This window comes from Procambarus clarkii, chromosome 47 (genome assembly GCF_040958095.1).
Source record: "Procambarus clarkii isolate CNS0578487 chromosome 47, FALCON_Pclarkii_2.0, whole genome shotgun sequence".
Classification (NCBI taxonomy): domain Eukaryota; kingdom Metazoa; phylum Arthropoda; class Malacostraca; order Decapoda; family Cambaridae; genus Procambarus; species Procambarus clarkii.
This window is the reverse complement of record NC_091196.1, coordinates 4820123-4839493: the sequence shown is the minus strand read 5'-3', so window position 1 is coordinate 4839493 and position 19371 is coordinate 4820123.

Sequence of the window (19371 nt, the reverse complement as noted above, 5' to 3'; positions counted from 1 at the left end):
TGAAGAACACTATTAAAGTTAGGTTAGGGTAGGTTAGGTTAGGTTATACACTTGTACTCTCACTGTGATACACTTGTACTCTCAATGTGAGTCACTTGTACTCTGACTGTGATACACTTGTACTCTCACTGTGATACACTTGTACTCTCAATGTGAGGCACTTGTACTCTCACCGTGAGGCACTTGTACTCTCACTGTGATACACTTGTACTCTCACTGTGGTACACGTTGACCCTCTCACCGGGAGAGTGTATTTCAGCAAGGTCCCAGGCTGTGTCCAGATCCAAGCAAACGTCTAGGTCCTAGCCAACGTCTAGGTCCTAGCCAACGTCTAGGTCCTAGCCAACGTCTAGGTCCCAGCCAACGTCTAGGCCCCAGCCAACGTCTAGGTCCTAGCCAACGTCTAGGTCCTAGCCAACGTCTAGGTCCTAGCCAACGTCTAGGTCCTAGCCAACGTCAGTAGTGTAAACCGGGCCAAGTACGTGCTATTTTGGTTTTTTCCCACGCACGTACTTGGCCCCTGGGTTTTACGAACTTTTTTTCCCACGCACGTACTTGGCCCCTGGGTTTTACGAACTTTTTTTCCCACGCACGTACTTGGCCCCTGGGTTTTTACAAACTTTTTTTCCCATGCACGTACTTGGCCCCTGGGTTTTACGAACTTTTTTTTCCCACGCACGTACTTGGCCCCCGGGTTTTACGAACTTTTTTTCCCACGCACGTACTTGACCCCTGGATTTTACGAACTTTTTTTCCCACGCACGTACTTGGCCCCTGGGTTTTACAAACTTTTTTTCCCACGCACGTACTTGGCCCCTGCCATTTTCGCTCAAGGGGATTAAACAGCCGGCTCCTGGCCCCATCATATTTCGTTACCTGAGCAACCCTGCACAGACATTGCTAATGGTCAATGACGTCACCACCGTCTTCATCTTCCCTGTATAAGTCCGTTTTCTGTTACAGTGTAATTATTCCCATTTTCAATATTTATAGCAAAGGGGGATTCAAATGCTGCATTCTGTCAAGTCTAATGTGCAATGGCGTTAACCATTATAAGCTCGTTTTTTCACAATTAGGTATTACCATACGGTTTCCCATTGTCTAAGATCATTTTATAGCTAAGATTACATAATAATAACATAAGAAATGAGTTCAAACCCTGTTTACAGAACCAGTATTTACCCAGGTCTTTTTCCTAAATATAAAACTTATCCAGTTCATTTCCTATTCTGTTTCATGTTGATACGTATAATAGGTTAATAATATTTCCCTTTACTATGACCATTCAGTCACACCTCTATCATGTCACCCCTATTTCTTCTTCGTCGTCTTCATTCTAGAGAAAGTAATTTGAGCTTTGACAATCTTTCTTAAAGGATCGTTTATTATGCATAGGGCAAAAAATAAAACTGCTATCAGTCATTTATATTAAAAAATAGAGGCCTGGGCATTTGTGATTTCAATGCGAGTTCGGTAGTGACCCTTTCCTTATGCGCGTCTCACATTCGCTCAAAACATACCTCCCACACCATACTGTAGCATTTAACAAATAAAAAAACTCATTCAGTAAAAGCAAGCCTCTCATGTTTTGAAATAAGGCCTTCTGCAGTTACCACCTTTTGTGACGTCATCATCCCTAATGCGGCGCGAGGCGTCGACGGGCTAAATGCGGATCCCAGGAGGTTCACACATAAGTGTGAACTCTTAATCTGGCTTAATACCTCACCTATACTCTGTGCTTCATCAGAGTTGATATTCGGGTACAATAGCTCGTATTTTCGCTCATTGCTTATATTTTCTGTTATTCATAAACCCGATCAAACCTTCCTAACCTAACCTATCCTAACTTATTATATATAACAAACAAATACATTCTACAGAACAGTTATTGTTGTTGTTTAGTGACATCGTGAAAAGCGAGCTCAGGTATAGGGATAATGTATTGATTGTCATTAGCATATAGGTGTGAAGGTATTACTTCACCTTACTGGTCAACTATGTATGACGTCACCAGACATCCAATGCGGCCTTTGGCGTCCTACTGGTGTGTGTGTGTGTGTGTGTGTGTGTATTTGATGTTATTATTCAAAAATGACTAGACTATCCATCCCCACCTAACCTAATCAGAGGTTTAAGAATATACATTTTAGTCATCCAAACTGTAATCATTATTCAGTGATAAGTTCAAAACTCAAATAGTCACCCAAATGTCGTACTGCAATTTATGAAGAATTGTAAGTTATCGTGAAAAGCGACCTCGGGTATAGGGATAATGTATTGATTGTCATTAGCATATAGGTGTGAAAGTATTACAGTACCTTACTGGTCAACTATGTATGACGTCACCAGACAACCAATGCTACCTTTGGCGTCCTACTGGCATGTGTATTTAATGTTATTATTCAAAAATGACTAGACTAACCATCCCCACCTAACCTAATCAGAGGACTAAGAATATACATTTTAGTCATCCACAACTGTAATCATTATTCAGTGATAAGTTCAAAAGTATAACAGAAGCCCAAATGTCATACTGCAATTGAAGCAGAATCGTACATCTGGCAGCATAGCAGGTGAGCTGAACATAAGAATAAAGGTAACTTCAGAGGTCCTATTGGCCCATACGAGGCAGCTCCTATATATTTCCACCCAATCTCATTCATGTCCACCCTATGCTTAAAACAACCAAGGGATCCCACTTAAAGTATTAGTTTACAATAATAGTTTTAATAAATAGCTCTTATTCTAGTTTTATACACAACAGCAATTATGAAAACCCTATATCTAGATATTCTACTATAATCCACAAGTAGTTACCACACATCTGGCAGTACAGCGGATTAGTGGCTGTGTTCATAGGCTAGTCAACTGTCCTCACATCCATCAAATAGATATCCAAATGTCGCACCTCAATTCATCCATCTAGCAACTCAGCTGGATGTTAGCCACTATATTCATAGGCTAATCATTTCTACACCTCAAAAAATCCTAGTCTTGCTACGCAAATCAGCTTACTTGTTTCTAAACCAACACTCGCAAATACAATCATGCATACCTACACATACTTCAAAACCTATGCATTCATAGAGAATAGCCTAGTTTTTGCCACCATTTCCCCATTAATCAGATGTAATTTATGCCATACACACAGAAAATACAGCATTTACACACCAAATATGCCATTTATGCACAAAATATACTATTTACACTCAAAATATACCATCACATAAAAAAAATATGAGATTTTCATACAAAATATGTCAGTTGCAAACAAAAATATGCCATTTACACAATATTGCATGTACACTCAGAGTATGACATTTACACAAAGTACGGTATTTTGCACAAATATATCAAAATGCTTATACATTTAGACAATCAAAAATGCGCTTTAACTAAAATTACACAATTTCACAAACGTAATTTTCACAAAATATCCACACATTGTCTCATAAACCAAAATACACTTACACCATAAAGATCTATTTTATCAAATTACAGAGCTTACACAAAATACACAATTTTCACACACAAATACAGTTTCACCAGTTCCACTTCAACAAATTAAAAACACAACGTGCATAAATGCACTATTATCACAACAATTATTACACAGTTTGTGTAATTATTTTACATCTTTGCACAATTAATACAAGAAAACTTGCTATATAATTACTCAGCTTGCACAATGACAATCAATACCCAAAGGTAAAAATAAACAATTCGTCCATATGCAATTACACAACATGCGCAATTAATACACAACTTATACAATATTACACATCTTTCATATTTATTACACACAACTTGCACAAATGCATATCTAGCACAAATACGTACAATACATAACTACCCCAAATATGAAAATACACAACTAGCATAAATACACGATTTACACAAATACAATTGCGACATTTACACAACTAGCTCAAAAATATAATCAATACACAACTTACCAAAATATGAACAATACATAACTAGCACATATTCATTAAATACACAACTATGCAATTTCCGCAAATACACATACAAAAACATATACAATTAATACAGACAACTTGCACAAAACAATACACAATGTATAGAAATATAATCAATACATAATTTCAATAATCATACAACATATGCAAAATACATAATCTGCACAATTAATACACAAGTATATTAATTGTGCTATATATGTACAAACACAACCAACTGGGTCAAACAATACACAATTTGCATGATATTTTTCTGGGTATATTTAGGACATTAATTATAATATGCTGAGTTTAACCAACTCCCCAAAAGTCAGAATTTCACATATAAAAATGTTTCTTATAACTTCCAATGAGCTCAATATATAACACATTCTTTTTCCATTAAGATATCAACATTATAAGTGCTAAACTATTCATCTAACATATGTCCACTGTTTTTATGTCTTATTAATACCTTCCTTGTTACATTCTCTCCAATCAGACCACCCATATTTATGTATTTATTCAAACCATCTAACAGACTTATTTGTTCTAGCCTTAGTTATGTTAGGGCAGGTGGGGTTAGGTGGAGTCAGTATTTTCTATGATAATTTTAGACAAATTTGCTATATCTTATCAAAATGCATCCTGTTAAAACTTAAATTCATCTAAATCTATCAAAAATATACTTATACTACGCAAATTTGACTAAATTCTACCTAGCTAAACTTACTAAATATGAGCATCCCATATCCTCACATACAAGCCTATGTCGCCTCTGTCCATACATTATATGAGTCTGTCATATAGCACGAACCCCAAATAGGAAAATTTACACTATTTCATAAACATACTAGTTCATTACCCTAAGATATTATATATGTCCTTCCCTACACGACCTCACCAAACCTGACCTAGCATATCCAATCCTGGATTTTGTAAAAGTTGGCGAAATGTATGCTATGCCACCTAAATTTCACCAAATTTAAGGCAATTTCCACCAAATATACCCAAATGTTGTGTATCATAGCATCGCCAAAGCCCATTTTCACCTATTCCATACTATCCTACACAACCTCACCTAACCTGACCTAGCATATCCAAACCTGGATTTGGTTAAAGTCGACGAAATTCATGCTATGCCACCTAAATATTAACCAAATATACCCAAATGTTTCATATCACAGCACTGCCAAAGCCCATTTTTACCTACATTTTCTCCTATTCCATCCTACCCTACGCAACCTTACCTAACCTATCCTAGCATATCCAAACCCAGATTTGGTTAAAGTCGGTGAAATTTAAGCTATCCCACCTAAATTCTAACTAATTTAAGGCAATTCCCACCAAATATATCCAAATGTTCTGTATCACAGCACTGCCAAAGCCCATTTTTACCTACATTTTCTCCTATACCATCCTACCCTACGCAACCTCACCTAACCTATCCTAGCATATCCAAACCTAGATTTGGTTAAAGTAGGCGAAATTTAAGTTATCCCATATAAATTTGACCTAATTTAAGACAATTTCCACCAAATATACCCAAAAATGTTTTGGAACATAGCACGGCCAAAGCTCATTTAGCTGAGTTTTCACCTATTCCAACCTGCCCTAGACAACCCTACCCATCCTCTCCTGGCATATCCAAAGTCAGATTTGATTATAGTTGGCGAAATTTATGCCTTTCCAACCTAAATTTTACCTAATTTAAGCCAATTTCCACCGGATATACGCAAATGTTTTGTATCTAGCATAGTCAAAGTTTATTTTAGCTGAGTTTTCACCTATTCCAACCTGCCCTAGACATCCCTACCCGGCCTCTCCTGGCATATCCAAAGTCAGATTTGATTATAGTTGGCAAAATTTATGCCTTTGCCACCTAAATTTTACCTAATTTATGCCAATTTCCACCGAATATACCCAAATGTTTTGTATCTTAGCATGGTCAAAGTTCATTTCACCCAAGTTTTTCACCTATTCCATCTTACCTTACACAGCCTTACCTAACCTGACCTAGCATATCCCAAGCTAGATTTGATTAGAGTTCATGAAATTTATGCTTACTCACCTAAATTCAACCTAATTTAAGACAATTTCTACCAATATACCCAAAATGATTTGTTACATAGCTCAGCCAAAGACCATTTTACCCGAGTTTTCACATATTCCAACCTACCCTACATAGCCTTACCTATCCCTGACCTAGCAGATTTGATTAAAGTTGGGGAAATGTAAGCTATCGCCATCAAATTGGAAACAATTTCCACCAAATATGCCTAAATGTTGTGTATCATAGCACAGCCAAAAACCCATTTTACCCACATTTTCATCCATTCCATCTAAACCTGGACCTAGCCTCTGATACTACATATACTCAGAGAAGTGATGTTTTTTGGATATGTACCTAAATGCCCGTGCATAACCTGCAAGAGTCTTGGAGCTTTGTTGAATATTTTATCTATTTTTCTTCAAAAACTGAAGTTTTGGATATGAACCTATCCGCACTGTGCCTAACCTGCTAGGATCTTTGTTGAACATTGTAACCATATTCACAGAAAAGTGATGTTTTGGATATGGACCTAACAGACCCTCTCCTTTAAAACTTGGAACTGTGTTCAATATTGTAGATATAGTGTTGGGTATGTGTTTTGTTTTTACACATCAACCCAACCGTCCTGGACCTAACCTCCCTTCATCTAACTTCAAATTTATCGTAAATATGGAAGGACGTGTTGTTTGTGCATCAACCCAACCGTCCTTGACCTAACCTCCATTTATCAAACTTCAAATTTATCATAAATATGGGAGGACCGTGTTATTTGTGCATCAACCCAGCCGTCCTGGGCCTAACCTCCCTTTATCTAACTTCAAATTTATTGTATTTATGGGAAGAAGGTGTTGTTTATGCATCAACCCAACCGCCCTGGACCTAACCTCTGATACACGAATCTTGGTTCAATATTGCATCATACTCGTAGCATATTTTTTTCACATAATTCAACCATCCTCAACCTAACCTCTATTACCTGGGGGGAGGGAGGTTAATGGAAAATATGATAATAATGGGAATTTTCTCTACATCAGTTCAACTTAACCATCCTTAACCTAACCTTAGTTAGAAAGGGATATAACTCACCAAAACTATTTAATTACCATTTACCTTATTTTCCTTATCCTAACCCATAACCAGAGGGTTTAGACCCCCCTTTACCTCGAAATTATACTAAATATTTAAGGTAGGAATATATTTTCGCACATAAACCTAACATTCCCTAATTTAACCCTGTACTCTAATTTCGAGGTAAAGGGGGGTCTAAACCCTCTGGTTATGGGTTAGGATAAGGAAAATAAGGTAAATGGTAATTAAATAGTTTTGGTGAGTTATATCCCTTTCTAACTAAGGTTAGGTTAAGGATGGTTAAGTTGAACTGATGTAGAGAAAATTCCCATTATTATCATATTTTCCATTAACCTCCCTCCCCCCAGGTAATAGAGGTTAGGTTGAGGATGGTTGAATTATGTGAAAAAAATATGCTACGAGTATGATGCAATATTGAACCAAGATTCGTGTATCAGAGGTTAGGTCCAGGGCGGTTGGGTTGATGCATAAACAACACCTTCTTCCCATAAATACAATAAATTTGAAGTTAGATAAAGGGAGGTTAGGCCCAGGACGGCTGGGTTGATGCACAAATAACACGGTCCTCCCATATTTATGATAAATTTGAAGTTTGATAAATGGAGGTTAGGTCAAGGACGGTTGGGTTGATGCACAAACAACACGTCCTTCCATATTTACGATAAATTTGAAGTTAGATGAAGGGAGGTTAGGTCCAGGACGGTTGGGTTGATGTGTAAAAACAAAACACATACCCAACACTATATCTACAATATTGAACACAGTTCCAAGTTTTAAAGGAGAGGGTCTGTTAGGTCCATATCCAAAACATCACTTTTCTGTGAATATGGTTACAATGTTCAACAAAGATCCTAGCAGGTTAGGCACAGTGCGGATAGGTTCATATCCAAAACTTCAGTTTTTGAAGAAAAATAGATAAAATATTCAACAAAGCTCCAAGACTCTTGCAGGTTATGCACGGGCATTTAGGTACATATCCAAAAAACATCACTTCTCTGAGTATATGTAGTATCAGAGGCTAGGTCCAGGTTTAGATGGAATGGATGAAAATGTGGGTAAAATGGGTTTTTGGCTGTGCTATGATACACAACATTTAGGCATATTTGGTGGAAATTGTTTCCAATTTGATGGCGATAGCTTACATTTCCCCAACTTTAATCAAATCTGCTAGGTCAGGGATAGGTAAGGCTATGTAGGGTAGGTTGGAATATGTGAAAACTCGGGTAAAATGGTCTTTGGCTGAGCTATGTAACAAATCATTTTGGGTATATTGGTAGAAATTGTCTTAAATTAGGTTGAATTTAGGTGAGTAAGCATAAATTTCATGAACTCTAATCAAATCTAGCTTGGGATATGCTAGGTCAGGTTAGGTAAGGCTGTGTAAGGTAAGATGGAATAGGTGAAAAACTTGGGTGAAATGAACTTTGACCATGCTAAGATACAAAACATTTGGGTATATTCGGTGGAAATTGGCATAAATTAGGTAAAATTTAGGTGGCAAAGGCATAAATTTTGCCAACTATAATCAAATCTGACTTTGGATATGCCAGGAGAGGCCGGGTAGGGATGTCTAGGGCAGGTTGGAATAGGTGAAAACTCAGCTAAAATAAACTTTGACTATGCTAGATACAAAACATTTGCGTATATCCGGTGGAAATTGGCTTAAATTAGGTAAAATTTAGGTTGGAAAGGCATAAATTTCGCCAACTATAATCAAATCTGACTTTGGATATGCCAGGAGAGGATGGGTAGGGTTGTCTAGGGCAGGTTGGAATAGGTGAAAACTCAGCTAAATGAGCTTTGGCCGTGCTATGTTCCAAAACATTTTTGGGTATATTTGGTGGAAATTGTCTTAAATTAGGTCAAATTTATATGGGATAACTTAAATTTCGCCTACTTTAACCAAATCTAGGTTTGGATATGCTAGGATAGGTTAGGTGAGGTTGCGTAGGGTAGGATGGTATAGGAGAAAATGTAGGTAAAAATGGGCTTTGGCAGTGCTGTGATACAGAACATTTGGATATATTTGGTGGGAATTGCCTTAAATTAGTTAGAATTTAGGTGGGATAGCTTAAATTTCACCGACTTTAACCAAATCTGGGTTTGGATATGCTAGGATAGGTTAGGTAAGGTTGCGTAGGGTAGGATGGAATAGGAGAAAATGTAGGTAAAAATGGGCTTTGGCAGTGCTGTGATATGAAACATTTGGGTATATTTGGTTAATATTTAGGTGGCATAGCATGAATTTCGTCGACTTTAACCAAATCCAGGTTTGGATATGCTAGGTCAGGTTAGGTGAGGTTGTGTAGGATAGTATGGAATAGGTGAAAATGGGCTTTGGCGATGCTATGATACACAACATTTGGGTATATTTGGTGGAAATTGCCTTAAATTTGGTGAAATTTAGGTGGCATAGCATACATTTCGCCAACTTTTACAAAATCCAGGATTGGATATGCTAGGTCAGGTTTGGTGAGGTCGTGTAGGGAAGGACATATATAATATCTTAGGGTAATGAACTAGTATGTTTATGAAATAGTGTAAATTTTCCTATTTGGGGTTCGTGCTATATGACAGACTCATATAATGTATGGACAGAGGCGACATAGGCTTGTATGTGAGGATATGGGATGCTCATATTTAGTAAGTTTAGCTAGGTAGAATTTAGTCAAATTTGCGTAGTATAAGTATATTTTTGATAGATTTAGATGAATTTAAGTTTTAACAGGATGCATTTTGATAAGATATAGCAAATTTGTCTAAAATTATCATAGAAAATACTGACTCCACCTAACCCCACCTGCCCTAACATAACTAAGGCTAGAACAAATAAGTCTGTTAGATGGTTTGAATAAATACATAAATATGGGTGGTCTGATTGGAGAGAATGTAACAAGGAAGGTATTAATAAGACATAAAAACAGTGGACATATGTTAGATGAATAGTTTAGCACTAATAATGTTGATATCTTAATGGAAAAAGAATGTGTTATATATTGAGCTCATTGGAAGTTATAAGAAACATTTTTATATGTGAAATTCTGACTTTTGGGGAGTTGGTTAAACTCAGCATATTATAATTAATGTCCTAAATATACCCAGAAAAATATCATGCAAATTGTGTATTGTTTGACCCAGTTGGTTGTGTTTGTACATATATAGCACAATTAATATACTTGTGTATTAATTGTGCAGATTATGTATTTTGCATATGTTGTATGATTATTGAAATTATGTATTGATTATATTTCTATACATTGTGTATTGTTTTGTGCAAGTTGTCTGTATTAATTGTATATGTTTTTGTATGTGTATTTGCGGAAATTGCATAGTTGTGTATTTAATGAATATGTGCTAGTTATGTATTGTTCATATTTTGGTAAGTTGTGTATTGATTATATTTTTGAGCTAGTTGTGTAAATGTCGCAATTGTATTTGTGTAAATCGTGTATTTATGCTAGTTGTGTATTTTCATATTTGGGGTAGTTATGTATTGTACGTATTTGTGCTAGATATGCATTTGTGCAAGTTGTGTGTAATAAATATGAAAGATGTGTAATATTGTATAAGTTGTGTATTAATTGCGCATGTTGTGTAATTGCATATGGACGAATTGTTTATTTTTACCTTTGGGTATTGATTGTCATTGTGCAAGCTGAGTAATTATATAGCAAGTTTTCTTGTATTAATTGTGCAAAGATGTAAAATAATTACACAAACTGTGTAATAATTGTTGTGATAATAGTGCATTTATGCACGTTGTGTTTTTAATTTGTTGAAGTGGAACTGGTGAAACTGTATTTGTGTGTGAAAATTGTGTATTTTGTGTAAGCTCTGTAATTTGATAAAATAGATCTTTATGGTGTAAGTGTATTTTGGTTTATGAGACAATGTGTGGATATTTTGTGAAAATTACGTTTGTGAAATTGTGTAATTTTAGTTAAAGCGCATTTTTGATTGTCTAAATGTATAAGCATTTTGATATATTTGTGCAAAATACCGTACTTTGTGTAAATGTCATACTCTGAGTGTACATGCAATATTGTGTAAATGGCATATTTTTGTTTGCAACTGACATATTTTGTATGAAAATCTCATATTTTTTTTATGTGATGGTATATTTTGAGTGTAAATAGTATATTTTGTGCATAAATGGCATATTTGGTGTGTAAATGCTGTATTTTCTGTGTGTATGGCATAAATTACATCTGATTAATGGGGAAATGGTGGCAAAAACTAGGCTATTCTCTATGAATGCATAGGTTTTGAAGTATGTGTAGGTATGCATGATTGTATTTGCGAGTGTTGGTTTAGAAACAAGTAAGCTGATTTGCGTAGCAAGACTAGGATTTTTTGAGGTGTAGAAATGATTAGCCTATGAATATAGTGGCTAACATCCAGCTGAGTTGCTAGATGGATGAATTGAGGTGCGACATTTGGATATCTATTTGATGGATGTGAGGACAGTTGACTAGCCTATGAACACAGCCACTAATCCGCTGTACTGCCAGATATGTGGTAACTACTTGTGGATTATAGTAGAATATCTAGATATAGGGTTTTCATAATTGCTGTTGTGTATAAAACTAGAATAAGAGCTATTTATTAAAACTATTATTGTAAACTAATACTTTAAGTGGGATCCCTTGGTTGTTTTAAGCATAGGGTGGACATGAATGAGATTGGGTGGAAATATATAGGAGCTGCCTCGTATGGGCCAATAGGACCTCTGAAGTTACCTTTATTCTTATGTTCAGCTCACCTGCTATGCTGCCAGATGTACGATTCTGCTTCAATTGCAGTATGACATTTGGGCTTCTGTTATACTTTTGAACTTATCACTGAATAATGATTACAGTTGTGGATGACTAAAATGTATATTCTTAGTCCTCTGATTAGGTTAGGTGGGGATGGTTAGTCTAGTCATTTTTGAATAATAACATTAAATACACATGCCAGTAGGACGCCAAAGGTAGCATTGGTTGTCTGGTGACGTCATACATAGTTGACCAGTAAGGTACTGTAATACTTTCACACCTATATGCTAATGACAATCAATACATTATCCCTATACCCGAGGTCGCTTTTCACGATAACTTACAATTCTTCATAAATTGCAGTACGACATTTGGGTGACTATTTGAGTTTTGAACTTATCACTGAATAATGATTACAGTTTGGATGACTAAAATGTATATTCTTAAACCTCTGATTAGGTTAGGTGGGGATGGATAGTCTAGTCATTTTTGAATAATAACATCAAATACACACACACACACACACACACACACACACACACACACCAGTAGGACGCCAAAGGCCGCATTGGATGTCTGGTGACGTCATACATAGTTGACCAGTAAGGTGAAGTAATACCTTCACACCTATATGCTAATGACAATCAATACATTATCCCTATACCTGAGCTCGCTTTTCACGATGTCACTAAACAACAACAATAACTGTTCTGTAGAATGTATTTGTTTGTTATATATAATAAGTTAGGATAGGTTAGGTTAGGAAGGTTTGATCGGGTTTATGAATAACAGAAAATATAAGCAATGAGCGAAAATACGAGCTATTGTACCCGAATATCAACTCTGATGAAGCACAGAGTATAGGTGAGGTATTAAGCCAGATTAAGAGTTCACACTTATGTGTGAACCTCCTGGGATCCGCATTTAGCCCGTCGACGCCTCGCGCCGCATTAGGGATGATGACGTCACAAAAGGTGGTAACTGCAGAAGGCCTTATTTCAAAACATGAGAGGCTTGCTTTTACTGAATGAGTTTTTTTATTTGTTAAATGCTACAGTATGGTGTGGGAGGTATGTTTTGAGCGAATGTGAGACGCGCATAAGGAAAGGGTCACTACCGAACTCGCATTGAAATCACAAATGCCCAGGCCTCTATTTTTTAATATAAATGACTGATAGCAGTTTTATTTTTTGCCCTATGCATAATAAACGATCCTTTAAGAAAGATTGTCAAAGCTCAAATTACTTTCTCTAGAATGAAGACGACGAAGAAGAAATAGGGGTGACATGATAGAGGTGTGACTGAATGGTCATAGTAAAGGGAAATATTATTAACCTATTATACGTATCAACATGAAACAGAATAGGAAATGAACTGGATAAGTTTTATATTTAGGAAAAAGACCTGGGTAAATACTGGTTCTGTAAACAGGGTTTGAACTCATTTCTTATGTTATTATTATGTAATCTTAGCTATAAAATGATCTTAGACAATGGGAAACCGTATGGTAATACCTAATTGTGAAAAAACGAGCTTATAATGGTTAACGCCATTGCACATTAGACTTGACAGAATGCAGCATTTGAATCCCCCTTTGCTATAAATATTGAAAATGGGAATAATTACACTGTAACAGAAAACGGACTTATACAGGGAAGATGAAGACGGTGGTGACGTCATTGACCATTAGCAATGTCTGTGCAGGGTTGCTCAGGTAACGAAATATGATGGGGCCAGGAGCCGGCTGTTTAATCCCCTTGAGCGAAAATGGCAGGGGCCAAGTACGTGCGTGGGAAAAAAAGTTTGTAAAACCCAGGGGCCAAGTACGTGCGTGGGAAAAAAAGTTCGTAAAATCCAGGGGTCAAGTACGTGCGTGGGAAAAAAAGTTCGTAAAACCCGGGGGCCAAGTACGTGCGTGGGAAAAAAAAGTTCGTAAAACCCAGGGGCCAAGTACGTGCATGGGAAAAAAAGTTTGTAAAAACCCAGGGGCCAAGTACGTGCGTGGGAAAAAAAGTTCGTAAAACCCAGGGGCCAAGTACGTGCGTGGGAAAAAAAGTTCGTAAAACCCAGGGGCCAAGTACGTGCGTGGGAAAAAACCAAAATAGCACGTACTTGGCCCGGTTTACACTACTGACGTTGGCTAGGACCTAGACGTTGGCTAGGACCTAGACGTTGGCTAGGACCTAGACGTTGGCTAGGACCTAGACGTTGGCTGGGGCCTAGACGTTGGCTGGGACCTAGACGTTGGCTAGGACCTAGACGTTGGCTAGGACCTAGACGTTGGCTAGGACCTAGACGTTTGCTTGGATCTGGACACAGCCTGGGACCTTGCTGAAATACACTCTCCCGGTGAGAGGGTCAACGTGTACCACAGTGAGAGTACAAGTGTATCACAGTGAGAGTACAAGTGCCTCACGGTGAGAGTACAAGTGCCTCACATTGAGAGTACAAGTGTATCACAGTGAGAGTACAAGTGTATCACAGTCAGAGTACAAGTGACTCACATTGAGAGTACAAGTGTATCACAGTGAGAGTACAAGTGTATAACCTAACCTAACCTACCCTAACCTAACTTTAATAGTGTTCTTCAAATGGGCAGTTTACCTATTAGAGATCCTAAAGTAACGCTCGTCCTTAATTTTTTATATTTTTTTGCTATATTTTAATTAAAATAATAGAGTTTACCTTTCGCAGAGCGCTACATGTAGTTTTTTTGTATGCCAATTTGTGGGAGGCGTCAGAGTTTACTGCTAATTGCATATTGGAAGGTCGTTTGTGGTGAGGGTCAACGAGGGGAAGGCTTTCATCCTGACGCCACTATGCTGCCCAAACGCTTCTCTTCATGTATGTGAAGGTGTGCAAAGTCCAGGTTTTACAGCCTTAATATGCCATATACTTTAGGTTGATAATGGTGGTATGGTTGGGTAAGAGCGTGGCTGTTTGTGTGGTTAACCTGGCCGCTGACTGGTGGTTGGGTCGTTAGCAGCTCAAACTATTTGACGACAATATAAATTGTAGTAATCTAAATTGTAATAATTCTAGCATTAACAATTGTATAATCTACCCGACCAAGCACTTGAGATGGACGGTAGAGCGACTGTCTCGCTTCATGCAGGCCGGCGTTCAATCCCCGACAATCTAAGTGGTTGGCCACCATTCCTATCCACCGTCCCATCCCAAATCCTTATCCTGACCCCTTCCCAGTGCTATATAGTCGTAATGGCTTGGCGCTTTCTCTTGATAGGTCCCTTCCCTACATGACTACAGGATAATTTTAGGGTAGATTCTATATAGAGTAAACTTTATAGGATTTTATAAACTTTATATATACTTAAAAGCAAAAATACCTGGAGTCGATGAAAATATTGCGTATAATACGCAATATTTGCGTCTATATTTTCGTCTGCCACACACAAGATCCTTCCGAGCGAAACTGCCTATAACGCAGTTATCGTACGCTAACCTACCGTTATCTAACGGTTATCGTACACTAACCTACCGTTATCTAACGCAGTTATCGTACACTAACCTACCGTTATCTAACGCAGTTATCGTACGCTAACCTACCGTTATCTAACGGTTATCGTACACTAACCTTCCGTTATCTAACGCAGTTATCGTACACTAACCTACCGTTATCTAACGTAGTTATCGTACAGTAACATACCGTATCTAACGGTTATCGTACACTAACCTACCGTTATCTAACGTAGTTATCGTACAGTAACCTACCGTATCTAACGGTTATCGTACACTAACCTACCGTTATCTAACGCAGTTATCGTACACTAATCTACCGTCCTTTTCTACTTTTTTTCTTCAGATGTTCTTTTATCTGTTCTATGGTGTCCGGTGTGTGAGGGTGTTGGGTGTCGGGTGTGTGAGGGTGTCGGGTGTCGGGTGTGTGAGGGTGTTGGGTGTCGGGTGTGTGAGGGTGTCGGGTGTGTGAGGGTGTTGGGTGTCGGGTGTGTGAGGGTGTTGGGTGTCGGGTGTGTGAGGGTGTCGGGTGTCGGGTGTGTGTGGGTGTCGGGTGTGAGGGTGTCGGGTGTGAGGGTGTTGGGTGTCGGGTGTGTGAGGGTGTTGGGTGTCGGGTGTGTGAGGGTGTCGGGTGTGTGAGGGTGTTGGGTGTCCGGTGTGTGAGGGTGTTGGGTGTCGGGTGTGTGAGGGTGTTGGGTGTCGGGTGTGTGAGGGTGTTGGGTGTCGGGTGTGTGAGGGTGTTGGGTGTCGGGTGTGTGTGGGTGTCGGGTGTGAGGGTGTTGGGTGTGAGGGTGTTGGGTGTCGGGTGTGTGAGGGTGTCCGGTGTGTGAGGGTGTTGGGTGTCAGATGTGTGTGAGGGTGTTGAGTGTTGGGTTTGAGGGTGTTGGGTGTTGGGTGTGTGAGGGTGTTGGGTGTCGGGTGTGTGAGGGTGTTACGGACCCGAGCCCAGCGTCGGAGCACGGAGCAGTGACGACAACGCCATCTGTGAGTCCGCTCCCGAAACCTCCTCCAAATGGACGACGCCATCTAGTGGTGACAGGATATGCCGGCAATAGGTGCTGGATTCCCGTCTTAATCAGCTCATGACGTAGCCGCTGCTGACCTCTGGTGAGGTGGTGCTTAGACAGTGAACGCCATCTATGGAGTGAAGAGGTGAACGTTTGTGTCTAAGCTAGTAAGTGATGTTTCCTGGTGGCCCCAGGTAGTGTCCCCAGTATACTAATGACGTGTCTGCTTGCAGAGTCGACCTGGGACTGCTGTGTTGGACGATGGATCAGTCTACCCAAGGCAGCCAAGGTCTCCTCACCAGTCTGCTTTGAAGAAGCTGTGAGCCACCCCTGGACGAACTCTGTTGAGAGTAATAGCCTGCCTGAGGAGTGGCAGTGTTGGGAATCGCCTTATCCGGGGTTGGCTGGTGGAGGAGACCACCCACAGGAGTGCTGTATGAGGAGAGTGACTAGTGAGTCACACGAGGCTCCTGCCTAGGGCTCGCAACCCTAGTATCAGTCGTGGAGTGACCTAAACAGCGTGACTGATCGGTACCTGCCAGCCACAGGCTGGATTGTGGTTGAAGGCCATCACGACAGAGCGCCCAGTGGGACTGTGGTTTGGCTGGCCTGGGGCCAGGGTAGATTCGTGATAGTCATCGTGGATTCATCGTGGGCCACGGAAGAAGGAACCAGGGTTACCCAGAGCGAGCATCGCCGAGTATCCAGTGTCTTCGGAGGAAGACGGAACTGTATATATTTTTGTGTAGTAATAATCCCCGCGTGCGACTGTTATTTATTTATATATATTGGTGGAAAATATATCGGAAAACTGGAATATTTGTATCCCTCCCCCTTTAATTTAACTTGCGTTACGGAACACACCCCTTGAAAGCCTCTACTAACTTGGGGCCGGATTCCCAAACTCTACTACCATCAGAGAAGAACCCGGTGGCGTCCCGGAAGGGCCGTAACAGTTGGGTGTGAGGGTGTTGGGTGTCGGGTGTGTGAGGGTGTTGGGTGTGTGAGGGTGTTGGGTGTCGGGTGTGTGAGGGTGTTGGGTGTGAGGGTGTTGGGTGTGAGGGTGTTGGGTGTGTGAGGGTGTTGGGTGTCGGGTGTGTGAGGGTGTTGGTTGTCGGGTGTGTGAGGGTGTTGGTTGTTGGGTGTGTGAGGGTGTTGGGTGTGTGAGGGTGTTGGGTGTGTGAGGGTGTTGGGCGTTGGGTGTGTGAGGGTGTCGGGTGTGTGAGGGTGTTGGTTGTCGGGTGTGTGGGTGTTAGGTGTGTGGGTGTCGGGTGTGTGAGGGTGTTGGGTGTGTGTGGGTGTTGGGTGTCAGGTGTGTGTGTGAGTGTCGGGTGTGTGGGTGTTGGTTGTCGGGTGTGTATGAGGGTTTTGAGTGTCGGGTGTGTGTGGGTGTTGGTTGTCGGATGTGTGGGTGTTAGGTGTGTGGGTGTTGGGTGTCAGATGTGTGTGAGTGTTGGGTGTCAGATGTGTGTGAGTGTTGGGTGTCAGATGTGTGTGAGTGTTGGGTGTCAGATGTGTCAGTTGGAAATTATAATTTTCTTGCCTTTACACAGATGCGTCTAATACCAATATCCAGCAATCTTTACTCAGTGGGATTACCTGCTACGGCTGAGTCTCTCACTCTCCTCCCCCCCCCCCCTCTCTCTCTCATCTCTCTTCTATCTCATCTTGTTCCCCCTCTCTTCCCCATCCACCGATCCTCTTCCCCTATTACCCCTCACCAACCTTCCCTCTCTCTCGTCTCTCCCTCTCCCATTTTCAATCCTTGAAACAATGAAGAATGTAAAGTCGCCCGGGAGTCCATATCCAGTATTTTACTAAAAAAAAAGAATTATAGAAACAGTTTAGCAAAATTTTTAACATGGATAAAGTTCTACAACATTTTTATCATAGTCAAAGTTCAACAAAATGAACAACTTGGCTCCTTAAACTCTTGTATACATATTTTCCTTAACAAGCACAAACTCCCGTCATCATCACCAAGTAAAAGTTCTCTTGAATTTTATTTTGCATTTTCATCAACACCGACTAAGCCAGGATGGTGCTGGAGTAAAGATAATAACACTCACGGGCGAGAACCTGGCCAGTCACCACACCTGACCCACACCAGTCACCACACCTGACCAACACCAGTCACCACACCTGACCAACACCAGTCACCACACCTGACCAACACCAGTCACCACACCAGTCACCACACCTGACCCACACCAGTCACCACACCTGACCAACACCAGTCACCACACCTGACCAACACCAGTCACCACACCAGTCACCACACCTGACCCATACCAGTCACCACACCTGACCAACACCAGTCACCACACCTGACCAACACCAGTCACCACACCAGTCACCACACCTGACCCACACCAGTCACCACACCTGACCAACACCAGTCACCACACCTGACCAACAACAGTCACCACACCTGACCAACAACAGTCACCACACCTGACCAACACCAATCACCACACCTGACCAACACCAATCACCACACCTGACCAACACCAGTCACCACACCTGACCAACACCAGTCACCACACCAGTCACCACACCTGACCCACACCAGTCACCACACCTGACCAACACCAGTCACCACACCTGACCAACACCAGTCACCACACCTGACCAACACCAGTCACCACACCTGACCAACAACAGTCACCACACCTGACCCACACCAGTCACCACACCTGACCAACAACAGTCACCACACCTGACCAACACCAGTCACCACACCTGACCAACATTAGTCACCACAGCTGACCAACACCAGTCACCACAGCTGACCAACACCAGTCACCACACCTGACCAACACCAGTCACCACACCTGACCAACACCAGTCACCACACCAGTCACCACACCTGACCAACACCAGTCACCACCCCTGACCAACACCAGTCACCACACCTGACCAACAACAGTCACCACACCTGACCAACAACAGTCACCACACCTGACCAACACCAGTCACCACACCTGACCAACACCAGTCACCACACCTGACCAACAACAGTCACCACA